This window comes from Oryx dammah, unplaced genomic scaffold, assembly GCF_014754425.2.
Source record: "Oryx dammah isolate SB20612 unplaced genomic scaffold, SCBI_Odam_1.1 HiC_scaffold_5, whole genome shotgun sequence".
NCBI lineage: Eukaryota > Metazoa > Chordata > Mammalia > Artiodactyla > Bovidae > Oryx > Oryx dammah.
This window is the reverse complement of record NW_024070189.1, coordinates 29,013,863-29,025,032: the sequence shown is the minus strand read 5'-3', so window position 1 is coordinate 29,025,032 and position 11,170 is coordinate 29,013,863. Positions and strand designations below refer to the sequence as shown.

Below are 11,170 nucleotides of genomic sequence, written 5' to 3'. Positions count from 1 at the left end.
AGGTTAGGAAAGGTGCCAGCTCAGTGTTTTCAAATTCAAATTTATAGGGATGTGGTTCAAAGTGTAAATATGAAGTTTCTAAACAAAAAAATTCAGAATTGGTTTCCATATATTTCAAGTGCCAGCTTATTGCCTGGAGCATTGTCTTTGCTCCTGGACCCTCTTTTTGGGGTCACGTTGACCTTAGGAAATTGGACTGTCCCATTTAGTATCTGAAGCCTCAGGCCAGCCTTCCTTCTGTTTGTTCCCATGCCTTCTGTGTCCGAAGCTCTCAAACAAAGAAGCATTAGGTATACAAACCAGGGGTCACCTGATGTGTGGAGTGCAGCACTTTATTTTTTGAACATGTGTATTAAGTCCAGTTTTTTCACTTCGCAGGGTTTGCTTGGCCTCACCTTCGGGAGGTGCAGTAGTAAAGAATCTGCCAGTTAGTACAGGAGAGGCAAGAGACACAGGTTCAATCCCTGGGTCTGGAAGATCCCCTGGAGTAGGAAATGGCAACCTACTCTAGTATTACTTGGAAGATTCCATGGACAGAGGAGCCTAGCAGGCTACAGTCCAGAGAGTCACAAACAGTCGGACACCACTCACCACTGAGTACACACACACACACACCTTCTTCCCAGGACCTGCTCAGCGGAGGCTCCTGGATACCACTGCCACTGCTTGACAATTTGCTGGCCTCCAGGGTCTGCTTTCCAATATGGAGTCAGCTTTGTATCTCTGGAATAGCCCCACTTGGTCATGGGGTTTAATTCTTTTTACATGTTGCTGAATTCTCTTTGCTAATATTCTGTTAAGGATTTTTACATTTACAATTTTGAGAGAAATTAGTCTGTTCTCTTTTCTTTACTGTCTTTGGTTTTGGTGTCAGGTTCCTAAAATGAACTGGGAAGTGTTCCCTCTGTATTCTGGAAGAAATTCTTGTTCAAACATCTGTTAGAATTCTGCAGTGAAGCCATCTGAGCCACTCATAACACGCTATACAGCCCTATGAAGTATTATACTATTATTAATATATTATTTAGTTCAGTTCAGTTCAGTCGCTCAGTCGTGTCCGACTCTTTGCGACCCCATGAATCGCAGCACACCAGGCCTCCCTGTCCATCACCATCTCCCGGAGTTCACTCAGACTCACATCCATCGAGTCCGTGATGCCATCCAGCCATCTCATCCTGGGTCGTCCCCTTCTCCTCCTGCCCCCAATCCCTCCCAGCATCAGAGTCTTTTCCAATGAGTCAACTCTTAGCATCAGGTGGCCAAAGTACTGGAGCTTCAGCTTTAGCATCATTCCTTCCAAAGAAATCCCAGGGTTGATCTCCTTCAGAATGGACTGGTTGGATCTCCTTGCAGTCCAAGGGACTCTCAAAAGTCTTCTCCAACACCACAGTTCAAAAGCATCAATTCTTCAGTGCTCAGCCTTCTTCACAGTCCAACTCTCACATCCATACATGACCACAGGAAAAACCATATCCTTGACTAGGCGGACCTTAGTTGGCAAAGTAATGTCTCTGCTTTTGAATATACTATCTAGGTTGGTCATAACTTTTCTTCCAAGGAGTAAGCGTATTTTAATTTCATGGCTGCAGTCACCATCTGCAGTGATTTTGGAGCCCCCCAAAATAAAGTCTGACACTGTCTCTACTGTTTCCCCATCTATTTCCCATGAAGTGATAGGACCAGATGCCATGATCTTCGTTTTCTGAATGTTGAGCTTTAAGCCAACTTTTTCACTCTCCTCTTTCACTTTCATCAAGAGGCTTTTGAGTTCCTCTTCACTTTCTGCCATAAGGGTGGTGTCATCTGCATATCTGAGGTTATTGATATTTCTCCCGGCAATCTTGATTCCAGCTTGTGTTTCTTCCAGTCCAGCGTTTCTCATGATGTACTCTGCATATAAGTTAAATAAACAGGGTGACAATATTATATTATATTATTATTATATAATGGGTGTTATTATATTAATAATTACCATTTTGTAGATGAGGAAACTGAAGCAACTTGCCCAAGATTACACAACTAGGAAATAGTAAAGCCAGGATTCAAACCCAATAGTCTTGCTGCTCTCTCAACTAGGCTGAGAAAGTAACCAGTGAGGTCCAGTTCAGTTCAATCACTCAGACATGTCCAACTCTTTGTGACCCTATGGACTGCAGCACACCAGCCTTCCCTGTCCATCACCAACTCCCGGAGCTTACTCAAACTCATGTCCATTGAGTCAGTGATGCCATACACCCATCTCATCCTTTTTCATCCCCAGAACCTCCCACCTTCAATCTTTCCCAGCAGCAGGGTCTTTTCCAACGAGTCAGTTGTTCACATCAGGTGGTCAAAGTATTGGAGTTTCAGCTTCAGCATCAGTCCTTTCAGTGAATATTCAGGACTGATTTACTTCAGGATTGACAGGTTGGATCCGTTGGAAATGAGAGATGACAGTTTACCTAGATCTGTCTAACTTGAAAGGCCATGCTTCTTCTAGTCCAAGCTACCTTCATTCACTCATTCATTCATTCAATCAGTACATATTTATTGAGTGCCTATTGTGTCCCAGGGACTGTTTGGGGCATTGGATAAATGAATGATGAATGAAATAGATTTGGTCCCCAACTTTATAGAGTTCATTGCTTAATAAATAACAAGTGAAAGTGATACAAAAGTGTAATTCATTCTAAGAAGTATGAAACAGTGATAAACATGTATGGAAACTAGCTGATGGCTGTGGGCAGCTCCTCAGATTATATCCTGCAATTGACCATTTAGGTGATAAATGGATATTTATCTCCTATTAGTGACCATTGAAGATCACTCCTGATTTGTGTTTTAAACAATCACAGACCTTCAGAACAGTGGAAGTACCATGCAAAGATGTGCTTGTTGCTGTCCAAGTGTCACTGCTCCTAGGCCCTTACTGTGGACGGAGCTATGAAGTGTGTGTGCTTATCTGTCTATAGTGGGTTGAAGGATGGTCCTCCCCGAAGATATGCCCATGTCAAACTCACTAGAGTGGCTCCCCATGGGCCCGTGGGAGAGGGCAGGGGCCGACCCCCACTGAGCTCAGAGCTCACCCTGCAGGTCCAAACACATCTTTAACCACGAGGAGTCATCAGCCAGGGCTTGGTGACTGGAGCAATGCTGGAAGGCTAAAACCTACCTATTTCATTTAGGAGGAGGCCTGTACCTAAGCATCAGAGGCATTTCCTGGTGGTAAAATGGATATTTATCCCCTATTAGAGAGATATCCTGGAGAAGGCAATGGCACCCCACTCCAGTACTCTTGCCTCGAAAATCCCATGGTTGGAGGAGCCTGGTAGGTTGCAGTCCATGGGGTCGCTGAGTCGGACACGACTGAGCGACTTCACTTTCACTTTTCACTTTCATGCATTGGAGAAGGAAATGGCAACCCACTCCAGTATTCTTGCCTAGAGAATCCCAGGGATGGGGGAGCCTGGTGGGCTGCCGTCTATGGGGTCTCACAGAGTCAGACACAACTGAAGCGACTTAGCAGTAGCAGCAGCAGAGAGATATCCATCTGCTGAGAAAAAGCTCCAGATTAAATCTCAAGGATGAAACAAGATTTGTCCTGACAGGTACATAGATCCTCAAAGACTATGTAATAACCTCTTATAAAACAGCCTGAAATTATTTTGTATGGCAGTTCCCCACTTTGTATAGAGCCTTTATGATTTGTGCTTAATAATATATTGCCTTAAAATTTAGAATTGTTTAATACCAGCATGTCTTTTCTCTCTAAGGAGATTCATGCATCAGCTATTTCATTAAACATATTGTTTTAAATGTATAATATTGGCCAGACACTGGGCTAAGCATAGGTAAGGCCCCCATTCTCAAGGAACTCTGTCTGGTATTTAGATCAGTAACGTGGTGTGAAAAAAGGCACATCATAAGATACTGTACACAGCGCATGGGGACATCGAGAGGGGAGGCTCTCCTCCACGTGGCCATCCCCAGAAAGTCTTCATTGCTCTGTCAAGCAAGCAGCAGGACCTAAGCATCCTGAGCAAAGGAGAATGAGCCCTGGCCTGAGCCCTGCCTGGGTCTCGGGGCTCCCAGAATTGGCTAAATATGTTGAACCAGGCTTGACAGTGGGCAGGTACAGACTGCTGCAAGGTTGGGACATATGGCAAATGCTTATTAAGAAGGTTCTGTTATGGCCCTGCCTCTGCTGCTTCCTTCCTTGTGGACCTTGGTTAAGCTTTAAAGTCTCAGGCGAGAGCATTTATCTGACTAAGCTTAATTCATATGTCTTCTCATGGCCCTAGGACTGGGGAAGAGAAGAGCACAGGAGGGGCAAAATCTTTTTCTCTTGGTTTCGGTAGAGATTGAGACAAATACCTGGAATTACTTTCTCATGAAGATTAAACACACTAGGGGAGAAGTTATTCCCCCAAAAGAAATTGATCTATGATTTGGAATGGAGAATAGAAGCTAGATCAATTTTTAGAATTATCAGTGACTTGTACAAAGGCATTCAGACATCGGGAAGACATAGGGAAAGGCAAGTTCTTGATAGTGTTGATCAGCGGCTGGATCAAGCCTCACCTGAAACCAACAACTTTGGAACTTTCCAATTACATGACCAGATAAGTCTTTTCTATGGCCTCTTCTCCCCCCCCCCTTTTTTTTTGCTTAGGACAAAACAAACAAACAAACAAAAAAACATGGTTGAGTTTGGGTATCTGTCATATGTAACCAAAAGATTTCTAACCAATACATACCCACTCCCCATTGTTCTTACACAATTGCTGGTAGTTTTTATTTTTCTTTTATTTGCTGTGGAAATATTCATTTCTATTTTTCCAGTCTCTGAGTGACATCCATACTGCTCATTTTTAGCTCATATCAGGTGAGTGACACAACTCCATAACAACATTTTTGAGTCATTTTTCTCAAATAGGTGATATGCTTTTATAACAATGTTTGATTTCAATGCTTTGTAGCACCCTAATAAAACCAAGGTAACACACATTGGAAATAGTTTTTTTCTTACAGCAGTTTTGAAATGTTTTTCAGCCATCCAGATGACTGGGCTAGAGATACAAAGCCTCCACAGTCAACAGTGTGTCTTTATATCAGGCAACTGCTTGGTCCCACCAGGTCTCCCTGGCCTGAGCCCTGCCTAGGTGCTATGGGGCATACACAGCAGCATCAAAGAGATCCAGGTCAGTTCCTGTTCCTACGGGACACTGAAAAAGTAACCTGACCTGATATAATGCCACATTATCCTGGGGGGCTTTAGTTACTAATTAATTCACAAGAGAGTCTGTCTAGGACAACCACTCTAATTATTCCAATTTTTAAATGAGGAAACTAAGGTCAGAAATTTACCCTGCATTGTCCACCTAGTTCGATTCAGTTGCTCAGTCGTGTCTGACTCTTTGCGACCCCAGGGACTGCAGCTCTCCAGGTTTCCCCGTCCATCACCAACTCCTGGAGCTTGCTCAAACTCATGACCATTGAGTCGGTGATGCCATCCAACCATCTCATCCTCTGTCATCCCCTTCTCCTGCCTTCAATCTTTCCCAGCAGTAGGGTATTTTTCACTGAGTCAGTTGTTTACATCAGGTGGCCAAAGTATTGGAGTTTCAGCTTCAGCATCAGTTCTTCCAATGATTTCCTTTAGGATTGACTGGTTGGATCTCCTTGCAGTCCAAGGGACTCTCAAGAGTCTTCTCCAACACCACAGTTCGAAGGCATCAATTTTCAGCACTCAGCTTTCTTTATGGTCCATCCTAATCAATAATCAAGTTGTCCATCTAATCAGTAATTGAATCTGAATTCCTAAGTAACTCTGCCTCTTGAGTCACTCATTCAAGGTACTGCAATCTTTGCCATTTGCCATGTTATTTTAATGCTTTAAACAATATCCTAATACTTATCATTTAGCATTTGAAAAGAAAACAATGTCCCATAGTGTAGATACTGACATCTCTTGGATTTTTCATTTAGGATCTTTTTCTCCTGATTTTATCACATGCAGAGAAAACAGAAGAGAGAATTAAATTTCTGTTAGAAAACAGTAATTCATAGGTCAGAAAAATCTTGGATTACAGACTGGAACTAGTGAAGACAAACATTTTAATAAATCTTGGAAGAAATGTATTTCCTACCTGTTGGAATTACAACTGTCTTGCATATTCTTTCCTCTATAGAATCACATGTGTAGCCTGGGGTATCTAAGGGACATAAACACAGGCCATCATTTCCTTACTTTTTTATTCTTGTCACTTGAATTAGGTCAGTAGAAGTTTGGAGGCAAAAGACATACTCAATTAATCTTTCAAAATCCTAATATGAATGGGAGTAGGTAGCCAAGTGGGTCCCTCAGCAAATGTTGAGAGTTATCCCTGCTAGAGCTTACATTCTGGTAAGGGGAGGCAGATGCTGATAAATGTGTGTGTTTGTGTGTGTGAGATGCTTTGGAGAAAACACAGGAGAGGGGAAGAGGTAGGTGGGCATGGTTGCAACTTTACACAGAGTGATCAGGAAAGGCTTCCCTGAGACCCTGACAGTTGAGCAAAGGTCAGAAGGAAGTGACTGAAGAGCCATGAGGCCTCTCTGGGGGAGCAGGTTGTCTTTAGGAGTGCTCCCTAATGTCCTGTCCTCCTTCTGTTCACGTGGTGGGACTGCATCTCAAATCTCCTGGAGTATGAACTGATTTGACCAGTGAAACATAAATAGCAATGGGTGAAGAGCGTTAAGCGTCAGGGCTTGACTCGTCATGTTCCTTTCTCTTCAGACAGTGGAATCCACAGAAAAAGGCCCCTGAGGATGCATCTGGATCGGGACATCATGGGCCAGAGCCAGCAGCTCACCCAGAAACTCTGCTGCTGTAACCCTGAAATGTGAGAGTTGTTTGTCATTGTGGCATTCCCTAGGTTGTTCCGACTAACGCAGCAGTGTTCTGGATGAGGGAACAGCAATGCCAAGGCCCTTAGCTACGAGTGTACCTGGCATGTCTGAGGAGCAGTGCAGAGGCTGTGTGGAGCAGATTGGGCAGGAGAGTCCTGAGATGATATCAGAAAGGTGATGAAGGGTGAGACAGGTTGTGCAGGGCCTTCAAAGCCATTGTAAGGACTTTTGCTTTTAATCTGAGTGAAATGGGGAATTGGGGAGTTTTGAGCAGAGGAAAGATAAGATTTGCATTGCGTTTCAAAAGGATCATTCTAGTCGTTCTGCTGAGAATAGACTGCGGGGGGCAAAGTGCAAGACTGCGGGGGGGCAAAGTGCAAGACGTGGAGTAAGGAGATCATTGCAGGTCATGCATGCTTTCCTGATGGAACACACGGGCCTGGGAAACGGCGTGGAAGCAGGGGTGGGCCCAGTCACTGCCACTTGTGCTGCTTGGGAAATGTATGATTCTAGTCCTTGCAACTCACAGCTCAGGGATTTATGAGTGTATATCTCCTGGTTCCCAAAGAGGGACACTTCTGCTGGGGGAGTCCAGCAAGTGTTCCAGTCACTCCTTGTGCCAAGAGACCAGCAGGAAGGAAAGATGTCACCATCCTGGCAGGGGAAACGGATCTAAAACTCCAGGAGCAGGCTGGACTTTGGGGAAAGGCAAAAATCCATTTGGCATGCAGTGATTTGGGGAGCATCTCTTGGTTCTTCCTTGCCTGGTTTTGGGGAAAAATAGATCTTTCAGCAGCTATGTCCTTTGAAGGGCATGACAACCAGGATGAACAAGCTCTTCAGGAATGAGGACATTGTTCACTCACCAGGTAAACCACCTAAGCCCTTAGAGGCATAGCCAAGGGTAATCTAGAATGGGTAATTGAGGAGGGTGATTATTAGCATCATCACAAACTGAAACCAGCTACAGTAGGGGGGTACAGTGTGTCTCATAAATTTTCCCTTGTAAGTTTTCTCCAAGAAAAGAGACCAGCTAGAAACTTGGAGCAGCTATTCCAAGGTCATCAGACTTACTGTACAAAGCAAGCAGATCTGAGCAGGAAGGGGGCGGATTTCAGTGAATTTTGTGGTGTGCAGCACACAATACCCCCTGCAGGACCCAAATATTCATTCTCCAAGTTACCAAGAGTGTCCCCATTCTTGGATGACACCTGGGCACCTTTCCAGATATTGCCCTTTGTGGACGGGAACTGCCAGGATTTATGTTCCATCCCCAAGAGGGGGTCATTTTCGCTGACTGGCTTACTTGCGGAGTATAAGGACCTGGCCTCTTGCCTCAGTCTGGGACATCTCTGAAGAGCACACCTGGTTTAGAATCTCTCTGTGATTGGCTGAGATCTCTGTTGTACTTACATCAGAGTTCAGCTCCATCTGCCCACTCTGCTTCCTTCCTTTCCGGGGTAGACAGAATAATGAATGGCTTCCCCCAGGTATCTAACCTTACTTCCCAGAACTCATAAATGTGTTGCCTTACAAGGCAAAACGAATTTGCAGGTGTAATTAAATTAGAGATGTGGAGATGGAGAGATTACCCTTGGTGGACAAGGGTCCTTCTAAGAGAGAATCAGGATATCAGAGAAGAGAGAAGATGCTATGCTGCTGGTTTTGAAGATGGAGAAAGGGGCCACAAGTCAAAGAATGGAGGTAGCCTCTAGGAGATGAGAAAGTCAAGAAAACAGATTCTCCTCCAGAACTTCAGAAGGAAGGCAGCCCTGCTGACTGATTTTAGATTTTGATCTCTAAAACTATTAAATGATAAATTGTGCTGAGTTAAGCCTTGTTTGTGTTATTTTGTTTGTTTGTTTTTTGACAGGAACAATAGAAAACACACAATCCCTTACAGGTACTCTGTGGGAAAAACACTCCCCAGTAAACTTTGAACATGCAAACCTTTGCTCGGAGTCTGTTCCCCAGGGAATCTGGCTTATGCTATACAACCTGTGGACAGATTTTTATTAGGAAAAGAATCCTGTGGGAGATCAAATCAATCTAGTGGCCAAGAGTTTTAGTTTCTCCAGCTGAACTGGGCAATAACCTACACGTGATCTTCCCAGGTGATTCAATGTTAAAAAAATTTGCCTGCCAATGCAGGAGACGTGGATTTGTTCCTTGGGTCAGGAAGACCCCCTGGAGAAGGAAATGGCAACCCACTCCAGTAATCTTGCCTGGGAAATCCCATGGCCGGAAGAGCCTGTCGGGCTACAGTCCACGGGGTCGCAAAAGAGTCAGACAAGACTGAGCAATTAAACAATGAAGTCCACAGATAATCTGGTCCCAGACTCTCCTGCAGTTTTCATCATCTCAAGGCTTTTTGGAATTAGAAAGTCCTTGGATGCACTTTGTTTTAGATCAAAGATTAGAGGTAAAGGAATTGTGCAAGGACGTTGGAATAATTTACATCTTTCCTACTGTTATAGGGGGAAATCTTTCTGTGACCAGAGGTTGCCTATGTTACTATGGATCATTTTTTGCTCCTGGAAAGTCTCACCATCTCCATGGAGGCAGCTACAAAGACAGCCTGCAACCTGCTGAAGATTGTGGCAGTTTAGAAACTTGCTTGCAAATTCTTGACACTCATCCCATTGAAAGATGGGGTCTGTGTCCACTCCCTTTCAATTTGGATTGGCTTGTGACCATCTCCTAGGCTTCTCAGGTGGTGCTAGTGGGAAAGAACCCACCTGCCAGTGCAGGTATATGTAAGAGATGTGGGTTCCATTCTTGAGTCGGGCAGAGCCCCTGGAGGAGGGCATGGCAACCCACTCTAGTATCCTTGTCTGGAGAATCCCATGGACAGAGGAGCCTGGCAGGCTGCTGTCTATAGCGTCACACAGATTTGGACAAGACTGAAGCAAATTAGCACGCATGCACATGACCACCTCTTAAAACAGAGAGCGTACTTTGCTCGGAGTCTGTTCCCTAGGGAATCTGGCTTATGCTATACAACCTGTGTTACAATTGAAATCAAATGGAGACCAGTCTTGAAGATTCCCTGAGCAGACAAAACCAATTTAGTCATTAGTTTAGCTTAATTACCAATTACTGTGACGACGTTGCCTTCTTACTATATAAGCTGTTTGTAAGCGCATATGCTTCTTTTTCCATGCTCTCGTTTGGGTGCTCTCAGTTTGCAAACCATTGTTCAGAATGTGGGCAATAATTTTTATTAGTTGCTGACTATTGGTTTTATTATGATATGGCCACTTTTGAGCCAAGGATATTTAATCGTGCCTGAAGTAGGGCTCAAAGAAGACTAACCCTGCAACCTCAAGGCCAGTGGGCAAACTGGCTGCTGCCTCACATAAGCCCTTTCTGCCTCTGTCTTCCCGCCAACCCTGGTAAGTCTGAGCTTCACTCTTTGTGTAATGCGCTTTCCAACTTGATCATGCACACTGTTCCACTGTTGTTTGTTTGTTTTTCTGTTCTGTTCATGTTCTGTTGAAGTTTCTTGGTCAACCCACTCATCCTTTCAAAAGGAGGGATAACATGTGATTCTGTGTATTTGGGAAGAACTGTTGGGAAACAAGGCTCCTCACAGTTACCAGTTTAAGAAGTCATTTTTAACAGTCTCAGATTTTTGCAAAGTTAAAGTTAATTTTGGGGCTTCCCTGGTGGCTCAGAGGTTAAAGCGTCTGCCTGGAATGTGGGAGACCCGGATTTGATCCCTGGGTCGGGAAGATCCCCTGGAGAAGGAAATGGCAACCCACTCCAGTATTCTTGCCTGGAGAATCCCATGGAGGGAGGAGGGTGATAGACTACAGTACATGGGGTCGCAGAGTCGGACACACATCCCTGGAAGATATTTTAGGGAATCCAAACCAAGATAGTTTCCCCTGGTGTTTGGGTCAGGCTCTTGTGCCTTTCTGGGGTGTGGAGGGGGGGAATATATATATAGATGAACTTTTGAATCATTTGGAATTGTAATGGCCATTCTGGGGAACCTTTGTTTTAGATAAATCCACCTTCAAAGCAAAAAGAGAGGATGTTAAATCTCTTGGAGACAATGGAGTGCAATTTTCAATTGGTTTGCAGTCACTTAAAGACTCCAAAAACAGCTCTAAAAGGATCCTTACATGTGTGCTAAGTTGTGTCCAACTCTTTGCGACCCCATGGGACTGTAGTCCACCTCCGTCCATGGCATTCCCAAGCAAAAATACCGGCGTGGATAGCCGTTTCCTTCTCCGGGGGACCTTCCCAAACCAGGGTTGAACCCAGGTCTTCTGTGTTGGCAGGCAGGTTCTTT

At 44.4% G+C, this 11,170-nt stretch overlaps 1 long non-coding RNA gene across 1 annotated transcript; it reads left to right on the top strand.

Annotated features, from left to right (window-relative positions):
- Positions 1-6,104: 6,104 nt before the first annotated feature.
- On the top strand, positions 6,105-8,699 carry LOC120863327. The gene is made up of 2 exons (XR_005720970.1): positions 6,105-6,863; positions 7,881-8,699. It is a non-coding gene; the product is annotated as an uncharacterized LOC120863327 (long non-coding RNA).
- The last annotated feature ends 2,471 nt before the right edge of the window (positions 8,700-11,170 follow it).